Below are 12500 nucleotides of genomic sequence, written 5' to 3' on the forward strand. Positions count from 1 at the left end.
CTACTGACGAGGCCTTCTTAGGTATTCTTCTCCACCGTTGTGCTACAAATGCCCAGCCACTCAGTATGTTGTTTGGTGCATCACAAATACAGGGTGTGAGGGACACACTTCACTGATCAGCTGTTCTGTACCCATGTCTAGGCATCAGCAGCAGTCCTTTCCTTTGTGGCTTGAATCATGGATGTGAGCAGTGAGCAGTGCGTACCGAGGCGTTGATCACCTTCTCTGACCTCCCCACTCTCACATCAGCTGATTTACTGGACAGTGAGTTCAAGGTCAACTTTGACAAGTTCGGCACCAAAACCCTGTGTATTTTCCATTCATGGAATCAGAAGAGGATGCCAAGTCAGTATAGGATGAGAAAGGAAGTTTTCATATCATGATATGAGAAAACACTGATGTATTATATAATAATGATATTAGATCAACAGAAACGGCGTTGTTATAAAGGAGTCATGGGGCAGCATAGCCCTCAACGCGTCATCCCACACCACCACCCCACACCATGCTGCAGTGAAAGGCTGAACGCAAGCCATCGTCGGTGCGCACGAGAAGCGAGGTGAAAATCGTAGTTTCGTGGTTTGTTTATGTGACAGAATTTGAGAAATCTGCTTACACCATCACGTTTAGGAGACTTTTATTTACAGAATAGAAGAATTGATTATAGCATTCATATTATAACCGCTGAATATGGCAGGCATAAGTAAAATGTGTTATAAAACATTTCAGAGCGGTGTCTTGACTCAATTTGTCATCATTTCTTTATTTTTTTTTTCCTATCAAACGTTTACGAGTATATCTGAGTTCTACAATTACTGCCAACCATAACAGTATCAACCAAAATGTCATATCGGACTTCTGAGGTGAGACACAACAGAAAATATAGAAACATCTCTGCAACGTTGCTCATTCCCGCCAGACTGACTCGCACAACAAAAGTAAACTGTTAACTATTCTCCCTTTCTTGCCTTTTAACCTGCGGGAAGCCATCCTGACGCTACCAGTGCGGCCACCTCATGTGTTAAAGCTTTGCTGGTACAATTCTATGGACAGCTGAGTGGTGAGGATAAAACTCTCGGTCCCAGTGTGGATGCGCTTTTACACATCACCTTATTAACCCCTTGAGTACCATGACGCGTTTCCCTATTCATTCTGCTTACTGTTTGGTGATTTTATACAGCTTCAGAAACTCATGTAGGAATTGTGGCCATTAATATTCTGACCTCCATAAAGCCTTCCAAATGTCAATAAAATCGTCTTATCATACCCAAAATTCAAGGTAGAAATGCGTTCCAGTACCACCATCACTACCACCACCAACACTACCCTTAACAACAACAGCAACGACAAGGGCTGCTATTTTTCTCAGAAGCATGATGTCATTGGGGACCTGCGCAGCCCTGTAGCGGCGGCGCGTCACATCGTCGCACTACTACTACATTCCCCACTTCACTACTTCACCTTCAGCGTCGGCAGAGAAGGTCCCGGACGTAAAGACTGCAGAAAAAAATGTGCCAAAGAGAGATAGATAGAGAGATATAAAGAGAAAGAGAGAGACATGAGGACAAAGCAATGGGAGCTTGGGAGCGTGCACACACACACACACACACACACACACACACACACACACACACACACACACACACACACACTTTCATTATAATACTAACATGACTCATACTAATAAAACATAAAAAGTCATTACCAACCAACCAACCAACCATCTCTCTCTCTCTCTCTCTCTCTCTCTCTCTCTCTCTCTCTCTCTCTCTCTCTCTGTGTGTGTGTGTGTGTGTGTGTGTGTGTGTGTGTGTGTGTGTGTGTGTGTGTGTGTGTGTGTGTGTGTGTGTGTGTGTGTGTGTGTGTGTGTGTGTGTGTGTGTGTGTGTGTGTGTGTGTGTGTGTGTGTGTGTGCCCACCTAGAAACAAGCGCCAAGAAAATACAGGGCATGAAAAGGCAAAATAGAATAAAAAAGATAAGAAAGGTTTACGAGTTGGTTTATGCATTCAGTTGGTCACGAGTTCCTACGACTGAACGTGCCTTTAACCTTGAGAGCCCTGCACGATTACTACCTTCTTTGTATCAACACTGTAAACGTTTATTGGGAAATGTTTTACTTTCTCACCACGACTATTTTCAAAGACCAAAAAGATATTAGTGGGCTTTTTTCCATGTTAATGATTTAGAAAACGTATCAATTTATCACTAAGACTAAATATATCCTTAACTCTTTCAGTACCAGGACACATTTTCGTATTCATTCTGGTTATTATTTGATTTTATACAGCTTCTGAAACTTATGTGGGGGATTAAAATAGTGAAGGCGATGGCCATTAAATTTCTGACCTCCATAGATCCTTCCTAATGTCAATAAAATCGTATAATCAAACCCAAAACTCAAGGTAAAAATGCGTCCCCGTACTGAAGAAGTTCATGAAATACAAGCGTCACTTCAACTAAATAAGCCTTTTGAAAATAGCGAAGATGCGGCGCAGGTGCTTAAAATATTGTCCCTAGAAAAGTAATTTCGTGCTACTTGTAAACATGTCTGCTTATCCTCTTGTGCTCCATTTTCTCTTTTTCTCCGTTTTCTTCACTGTTATTTGGTGCTTAAAATATTGTCCCTTGAAATGTATTATCATGCTACTTGTACACATGTCTGCTCCTCCTCTTGTGCTCCATTTTCTCATTTTCTCCGTTTTCTTCACTGTTATTTGCATTGAATTACCATTTCTCTCTCTCTGGTATGTATGTGAGGCCGTGAAGGTTTTCCTATGCGCAGTGTCTCGTTTTCTTCGTTCTCGTTATCATTCTTAATTTTTTTCCTTTTTCCCAGTCAAAAAAAAAAAAAAAAAAGAAAGGAAGAAGTAGCTATTAATCTTATTCTTTTTTTTTTTCTTTTTTGCCTTCTATCGTCTATAATATGCTTCAATGTGTGCGTTTTCTTCGTCCTCTTTGGCGTTACATTTTTTCCCTTTCTCTCTTTGTCTATGTCCTCACTTTCCTTGTCTTCTTTCTCCCTTTCTTCCCAGCTTATAGTAAAAGATGGGTGAGCAAATTAACCCCTTAAGTACCATGAAGCGTTTCCATATTCATTGCGGTTACTATTTGGTGATTTTATACAGCTTCAGAAACATATGTGGGGGATTAAAATAGTGAAGACTGTGGCCATTAATCTTGTGACCTCCGTAATCCCTTAATGCCAATAAAATCGTCTAATCTTACACAAAACAAGGTAAAAATGCGTCTCAGTACTAAAGTAAAACTGACTTTTTCGCTGCGTTTCATCATCTATGCTTCCCTGTGTCCTCGTTTTCTTCGTCCCTTTTTTTTTTTTCATTATCAACACAATCATTTTGCTCCCTGTTTTCCTGTTATTAAATGCGTCACGTTCCTTTCTGCTGTGTTCTATCTTGTACCCTCGCTATCCTTGTCCTCCCTTCACTTCCACCTCCATTATTTTCCTCAGTGTTTTCCTCTTACAATTACGTTAGGAGAAAAATTAACAGCAGGTACGAAGCTTACATTATCAGGTACGAGGTTTACACTGCGATCTCAAGGTCAAGCTGCAAGGAGTTATAACTATTAATGACATGTACACCGTCAGTTATTATTTTGATCATTAGTATGTGTGTGTGTGTGTGTGTGTTTCACTGTTTGATCTGCTGCAGTCTCTGACGAGACAGCCACACTTTACCCTACGGAACCAGCTCAGAGCTCATTATTTCCGATCTTCGGATAGGCCTGAGACCAGGCACACACCACACACCGGGACAACAAGGTCACAACTCCTCGATTTACATCCCGTACCTACTCACTGCCAGGTGAACAGGGGCTACACGTGAAAGAAGACACACCCAAATATCTCCACCCGGACGGGGAATCGAACCCCGGTCCTCTGGCTTGTGAAGCCAGCGCTCTAACCACTGAGCTACCGTTGTGTGTGTGTGTGTGTGTGTGTGTGTGAGAGAGAGAGAGAGAGAGAGAGAGAGAGAGAGAGAGAGAGAGAGAGAGAGAGAGAGAGAGAGAGAGAGAGAGAGTTTTCCACTAGTATAAAACTGCAGTGACTTTTCTTTTCTTTTTTCGTACTATATTGCAGTCAAACCACCACCACCACCAACAACAACAACAACAAAAGAACAGAGAATTAATATCAAAACTAAATACCCACAAATAAATAGACCACCGTGGTGACATATACTCGCTTCTCTACTTCCAGTTCTCTTCTTCCTCTGCCTCGGGAACCCCATAGAATAATTACAATACTGACGTCAAAAGTGGCTGGTCAGGTTTTGCGCCACGTGTGTGTGTGTGTGTGTGTGTGTGTGTGTGTGTGTGTGTGTGTGTGTGTGTGTGTGTGTGTGTTCCAAGAATCAGAGACCATGAGACAAGTTCGAAGGATAGTCTTAAGTAATGAAGTATAAAACTGTTTGGGATTCCTGGCCAGCAACTGAAACCGAGAGAGAGAGAGAGAGAGAGAGAGAGAGAGAGAGAGAGAGAGAGAGAGAGAGAGAGAGAGAGAGAGAGAGAGAGAGAAACAAGTTATATACTCTATAATAACCACTAATAACATCCTTGACAAAAATAAATATTAATCTTAAGTTCTAATGACCAAACGTGCATAAGGGCGCCTTTTCTGTATACATTCCTCCTCTCCCCTCCTCCTCCTCCCTATTACACCTGATGCAACTCTCCCTTCCCCCTCCCCCTGCCTCGCAAAAACTGGATCTAGACAAGCCGGGAACCTGTTTTGTGTAAATGGCTGGAGGTGAAAAAAAATAAAAATAAAAATAACACATCGAAACACCCTCGCCTTATTTTCACATTTTCAGATCGATGATTTGAACGACAATTCCTTTTTCCATTTTTCAATAGTTTTGTAAAGCTGTACATTGCAATGGCGACGCATTTTCTTCTCTCTTAAAATTTCAACGAATAGTTTCTTAGATTTATGTAATATTCTAAGGTTTAAGGCTTTTTCTTTTTCCCGTTTTCTTTTTCTGTTCTTGTGTAGCCTTGGGTGTGATGAAGAGTTGGTTATTGTTGTGAAGGAGGCGGCAATGATGGGGAAAATAATGATATATTGTCCCCCGTATTAGGCGAGGTGCAAGTCACTGTCTGTGTTTCGCAACTCATAAAAAAATGACAAGAATATTAGACACACTCCGTCGTAGCAGAATAATAAGCAGGAACACTACGTAGCACTGAGACGAGATGTTGTCGAGGCCAGGGGTGACTTAGAACACATGCACCTCCAGCTTCGACTCAGAGTTCTGCCTCATATTCCCATACACACACTGCTCTCTCGCCAGGATTACTTTGAAATGCCACGCAAACGATAAGTCAGGTTTGCGTAAGTATTTTCTCCTCTTAATGATATAGAAATGTAATGTCACTAAAGCCGTAAAACACCCTTAACTCCTACAGTACTGGGACGCATTTCTACCTTGAATTTTGGGTATTAGACGATTTTACTGACATTAGGATGAGTCTATGGAGGTCAGAAGATTAATGGCTAGTCTTCACTATTTTAATCCCTACATAAGTTCTGAAGCTGTGTAAAACCACCAAATAGTAAACGGAATGAATAGAAAAACGTGTCATGGTACTGAAGGGGTTAAAAACAGTGTAATTGCAATTGGATCCTTTAGAAAACAATAGAGGCGCAAGGTGAAGGGATGAGAATATGGTAGACAGTCTTAAGTCTTGTGATCTGCGAGAAATCTATTACTTGCAAGGAGATTAACAGATGAGAGGAGTTGAGAATGAGGGAACATGCGAGACAAATTGGGAGGGATTGGCGCAGGCTACTCAGCTTCTGTGTATGACTGTGTACAATGTGATACATGTGATGATGTGACTTCGCTTGAACGACATGTAAGGACTTACAGGCATTGTGTCAGCGGATATCGTGTGGAAAAAAAAAAACGAGAATTAATGGGAAAACAGAGGCGTTTGGGAATTTGACCTGTTATTGCACTGTTGTCCTTTAATCTACTTCAATCAACAGTGAACTAATAACAACTCCTACAGTTTATACTTTCTTAGTCCTGAATAATGAAAATATAAAAGCTAAAACAACAGACACGCAGAAAAGAAAATACTAGAAAGAATTGCCTTAATGTTCAACTCACCCAATACCACCACACTGGACCAAACACCACCAGAGACGCACACCCGCCTGATTAGCCTATTCCAACACCTCTGCTCCTCAATTCGGTTCTCGCGGTTGTTTTTCCATTGATGACAGAGTATTTACTAAAGCTACAGCCATACATCGCCTCTCACTCTAACAAGCCTAACGTCCGTATTCAGAACGCCTTACTCTCTCAACACAACAATTTTCCAAAGCCACATAGACGACTTATCCGAGTTTTCAAGACAATTTCTTCTTTTTACTTTACTTGCCAATCTTGCCAGTCTATCACCAGAACCATAGAAATACACTTTAAAACATGATGATCTTCAACTAGAACCTTTAGAAAACAGTGATGATGAGAGGGCAAAGCTTTTCAGAATACGGGTCTAATTACCGTTTGGTTTTATTGAAGTAACGCCTAGTGCGATAATTTCGTGACTATTTTCTTCCGTGCTAAAATAAATTAATGAAGTTGAATAATCAAAACTAAACGTAACACTCGAATGGAAATATTAAGACACTCGTGCTAATTTGATTCAACTCCTCCAACGGAAGCAAACGAACACAAAATAGAACGTGCTAACAACTTGAATGCTAAAAACATCACACATGAAAGAAAACACGCATAGATCGTTACGCGACATTTCTACACCCAAACACACACGGTGAAATGTATAAACAGAGAAATATCAACAAGATCCAGCCAGCCACGTGCACTACCTTTCCTCCAACTGTTGTAAGACCATTAGGAGCTTTTAAAAGTCAGAGAAGCAAGGCGGGAGGTAAATACTAAACAAACTAAGATGGTTCAGATGCAATACTACGCTCTCTCTCTCTCTCTCTCTGACCTATGTTGCCTTTGAGACCGATAAGCAACCAGCGAGGGAGGACGTTAAGGTTTCGCTCTTGATACACAGAACAGGTTGTGCGTGCCCAAGGGGAAAGAATAGCATGACTGATACTGCCTGCTGTTTCCAAGGCGCAACCCGGATGCAGGTGGCAAGGCTAGGCTACATACGCAGCTACTGTTTGTTCAATTATGTTTACCACCTACAAAATTATCCTAGAGAATTTCTCTCTCTCTCTCTCTCTCTCTCTCTCTGGAGTGGTGTGTGTGGTATTCATGAGTGCGTTCAAGTCACTTTCAAGTTTATTTTATTGTGAAATGACAAAAGTCTTCATACAGCACCAAATTTCATGGTCTCAAAGATCATTACGTTCTATCTTTTATTCTCCAAACACACTCCTACGGGACCTTAAATGTAGTGTTGTTTTACTGTTTGTTGATAGGATGGTTGCCTTTCAGGCGTGGAAAGGCAAACGGTATCCTGGGCGAATTGGTTTCCTTATGCCTTGTTGACAAAGTGTTTTGACTTGTCGGTGACACTAATGAAAACGCCCATGTGAGTAGGCTGTCTAGTCAAGTTATACTAGTAATTTACTAGTAAAGAAAGGTAAATTGGTTTGTGCAATGGCGGACGGGCAAACAATGGCAATGCAAAGAGCAAACATTCACCATGTGTTTGGGAATCGCTGATCTAAATATGTACATCAATTATTATTCTGGCACTATTGTCTTGGCCAGGGCATTAGTGTTCATTCATTTCACCAGAAGGATGATAATACTGATCATAATGACAACTGGTGTTATTAGTTAAGACAAGATTATATTTCAGAAACTTTGCGTGTTATTTATTTCTTCGACCTCTGAAAGACACCTCATATCAGAATTCCAGAAATGAGATAAAAAAAAACTAAGTAAAGTAACAAATAATATGCCGTAACTTTTACTAACTTAATTATGTTTGTTTTCTTGTTAGTGAATCTTTGTCTTGGTGTTTTTCATCTTATGAATGACTATATATATTTTTTCTTTTTACCTAAAGCTTGTTTTTGCTTCAATATTTACAAACATGCTCCGTTCAAATTCTGAGAAGTGATCATCCTCGGTGTCAACTTTATTTATTTAACTTTCGCTGCATGTACAGGAAACTCTCTCTCTCTCTCTCTCTCTCTCTCTCTCTCTCTCTCTCTCTCTCATCATAATAAGATGGGTGCTCAGCGTGGTATCGTAAACAGAGTAATGGACGTGATCTGGCTGGGGGGAACCATCCTATACAGTAATATCGGGAGGGTCTGGCGGCAGCGGGGAACCTGTCGCCTGGAGACTGACGGGCGAGTGATGGAAGAACCTGTCAGAATATTGGAACCTTCAATAATAACTTTGCCTCAGGGTCGACGGTGGATTTTTTTGAAAGTCTCGTGCGCAGTTTAAAAGCTCGACCAATGAGAGAGAGAGAGAGAGAGAGAGAGAGAGAGAGAGAGAGAGAGAGAGAGAGAGAGAGAGAGAGAGAGAGAGAGAGAGAGAGAGAGGCTAAATGCATGTCGTTTATTCTCGAATACATTCCTTCAAATTGATGTCCCTGTAGGAAATTTAACGTCAGAAGTCAGATCTTGTGCCGTATAATGGAGAGCGGTTGCATTAGAGACACTCAGAGGATTAGGAAAATAATGGCTTGAAGACAGAGTACGTTATGGCAGTCAATTTATCTTTAGGGTTTGTAAGAAGCATACGTGACTTTCTCTACATGTAGCCTATCTTGTTTCCGCCACGAGATTACCCACGTTCTTTATTCTATTACTTTTCTTGATTTTCTTATCGTTTCTCTTCTGTCCTAACTCTTCACTCTTTACCATAAGTCTCTAAGTTCAGTTCAATTCAGTTTGCGCCACCTAGACGCTGATGGTTCCGCTCGCACCAAGGCAATCACTCCAGTCAGCCATTCAGTTGCGGGTTTTGTCTTACCTGGTGGATAGACACTAGCGGCTGGGCTCTCTCTGTATCCCACTATGTATAATTTTTTATATACGGCAACTTGGCACCTTTTGTTTGAGTCTCTACAAATCAGCAGCAGCACACTCTACTCCAGTACAAGAAACTGGTACTCTCTCTCTCTCTCTCTCTCTCTCTCTCTCTCTCTCTCTCTCTCAGCATCGCATCAGAGGGAGAGCAAACTGATATAATGAGCCGATTGTCTGGGTTATCGGCCGATCGAGTGTGTTCGCGGTGAAGTTATGTACGGAGGATGATGAGGAGGAGGAGTGAGAGGAAGACGAGGAGGTGGGACGTTTTTGGTTGGATTGTCTGGTGGGATAAGGAAGAATAGTGGTATCCAGGCCTGTGTGTATGTGTGTGTGTCTGTATGTGTAAAAAATACTCTCTCTCTCTCTCTGTTGTCGAGGGAGAAGGAGGAAGAGGAGGAGGGTATCTGAGTGCCGTTCTTTTCTCCCGTGGTGATTACAAGAGCAGCATAACCTGAGTAACCTTGAACTTAACGTACCAGCTGCCACTCCAGGCCTCTCCTTTCCTCCCTCCCTCCATTCCTCACCAGTATACACCCGTTCCATAAAAGATAGAAAGAGATGCAACGTTTCGGCGGTGAGAAGGAGGCTCAGGACAGTCAGTCAGAGGAGGGGAGTTAATAAGATGAAATTTTTTGTCATCATTATCATCATCATTATCATATTATTATCAATTTAATCTCTCTCTCTCTCTCTCTCTCTCTCTCTCTCTCTCTCACACACACACACAAACACACACACACACACACACACACACACACACATACACATACACACACACACACACACACACACATACACACACACACACACACACACACATGTCTTTGGGTATGTAAATACACTGACTTAATGAACAAGAATGGACAAAGGTACTCAGTAAGTATGGGGACCAATTGTCTAGAGTCTCACTTGGTTTGGGGACCAGTTGACTTGGTGATCAACTGTCTTGCATTCCAACTGACTTGGTGAGCAACTGTTTAGAGTCCCAATTGACTTGTGGACCAGATGACCTGAGTACCAAACGGTTAAGGACCAACTGACTGTAAACCTGCAGAAACAGGCAAGGAGTGTAGGAATGAAAAGAGGGATAGAGAGAAGCCGCTGGTTCATTGTTGGCATTAGTGGAGGCTCAAGGGAGAAAGAGCCGGTGCCTGCACCCTGAATTACGCCGTGGTACAGTGGAACCATGCATGCTTTGGGATCCGAGGGGTCTCCAAGCGCACGGGTTCGAATCCTGTCCACGGTCTGAGTGCAGGTTAGGCTTTCTCACTCGGGGCAACTTTTTCCTAGCGGGTGGGCTTTGAGATAGGAGGTACCCCCCAAAAGTATCCCCTTTAGCCCATAAACTCCCGTGAAAAGCCTACACGGTATAAAAAAAAAAAAAGTGTTGTTTTGCCTCATTTCGCATCAAATAATTACATTTTCATAAATCAAAACATAAAGGGACAAAGGGAAAAAAAAATCACAGAAAAATCAAGAAGACCTCCCGCCTCTTCAGGGGCCTCAAGAGGCTGAAGAGGCTGTTGTGCTGCTGTTGGGGCGGCGCCAGGCAACGAGCTGAAGAGGAGGAGCAGTCCCTGCCGGTGAGGTGCGGGCACTCCTCTGAGAGCGAATCGCCTCAGGGCTCCTCAGGAAAAGACACCGGCGGTGCGTCATGTGCGGGGGGCACGGAGATACAGGCGCACAGCAGCGCCACTACTGCCATCCCCACTCTTCCTCCGAAGCCACAGCGACTCCCACGAAATCGCAAGGAGTCGCGCTGGGCCAACCAGAGCCAGCGTGAGGAGCCTGTTAATAAACTGCCGGTGAGGTGCGGGCAATCTGAAAGCCAGTCGCAGCGGGGCTCCTCTGGGAAGGCAGCGGCAGAGTGTCGTATGCCTCGATCACCAAGGCACAGACACCCAGATGCACCACTACTGCAGCTACCCCCGCCCCTCAGCCTCCCAAGCCACACCGCACCCCGCGCAACTGCAAAGACTCGGGCCAGCGTTTGAGGAGGGGCGTGATAGAGTGCGTGACTCTTGGCGTGAGAGCACGGTGAGGGTGGCGGTGCCGGTGCCGCTTAAAAAAAGGCGTCACGTCATCGGCACGCACAGGGACGCAATCCGGCAGCTGCAGCAGCAGTACCCCGCCGTGCGTGTGTCAGTGCCCCGCCCGCAGGACATCACGTCAGGGCAAATAATCATTGTGGGGCCAAAGGGACGGGCTGACGCTGCGGCACTGCACATCACCCGCCGCCTGCAGGCCTTGGAGGAGGAGAATCTTCACAGGGCAGAGCCACGGTGCCAGGAGAGGCAGCGGGTGGTGGTGAAGGTGGAGGTACCGCCCACCATGCGGCGCCACGTGGTTGGCGGCGGAGGCGAGGCCCTGAGGCGGCTGGCACAGGCACACCCAGCCGTCAGGGTGACTGTGCCACCGCCGAGTGACACTCGCACTGCCAGTGTCACCATCAGTGGGCCGCGCCAAGAGGCGGCACTGGCGGCAGACAGGATCAAAGCATCTGTGCAGGCTGCGATCCAACGCCAGTGTCAGAGCCAGTTTCGGCGGCAGCGGCGGTACAAGCAGGGTAAGCAGTAAGGAGGCACAGTGTTGTGTGGAATAGGGTGGGTCAGTGAGCGGTCACTGACTCACTGAGCCACCCTTATCCCACCCAACACTGGCCCACCCGACCCTGCATTGTTGTTGTCATTGTTACTGACGCGGGTGTAGGGCTGTTCACACATGCAACCTGTGGACTGTGTGCCAACACCCTTACACCCACATCAGTAATAATGGCAACATCAACAACATTAACAACTCATCCATACAGAAAACAACACACAAAACACAACACTAACTCACCAATAATAAAACACACAAAACTGCCCCATCTAGACCACAATATATAACACTATAACACCCAGAACACAACACTAACTCATCCAGAAAACAACGCAGAATCCATCTAGAACACAACATTAACCCAATAAGACCACAATACATTACACTAACCCACCCTGAACACAACACACAACACTGACCCACCAAGAACACAAAACTATCCCATCCTGAACACAACACTGACCCACCTGGAACAAAATACACAAGACTGACCCACCCAGAACACAACACACAAGACTGACCCACCCAGAACACAACACACAAGACTGACCCACCCAGAACACAACACACAACACTGACCCACCCAGAACACAACACTAACCCACTCTGAACAAAACACTGACCCACCCAGAACACAACACTGACCCACCTTGAACACAACTCTGACCCACTCTGAACACAACACTGAACTCAACAAACAACACCTAAAAAGAGAAGAAAAAAATCATTCATCCTTTTCTCTTGTCTTGAAACCTCCCTCTTAAATGTGTTCAGGTCACAGGAAGGTGGAAATGCACAAGCAGCCAGGGAGTTCCAGAGTGTGCCAGGGAAAGACATGAATGACTCAGAGTAATGGTTATTTGGGGCATTATCATTATTATTATCATTATTATCA

The 12500-nt window shown here is 44.0% G+C and overlaps 1 pseudogene; it reads right to left on the reverse strand.

Annotated features, from left to right (window-relative positions):
* LOC123510437 overlaps positions 1–10207 on the reverse strand; it is a 25246-nt pseudogene extending 15039 nt beyond the window's left edge.
* Positions 10208–12500: the final 2293 nt, after the last annotated feature.

The sequence above is a fragment of the Portunus trituberculatus genome, chromosome 29 (assembly GCF_017591435.1).
Source record: "Portunus trituberculatus isolate SZX2019 chromosome 29, ASM1759143v1, whole genome shotgun sequence".
NCBI lineage: Eukaryota > Metazoa > Arthropoda > Malacostraca > Decapoda > Portunidae > Portunus > Portunus trituberculatus.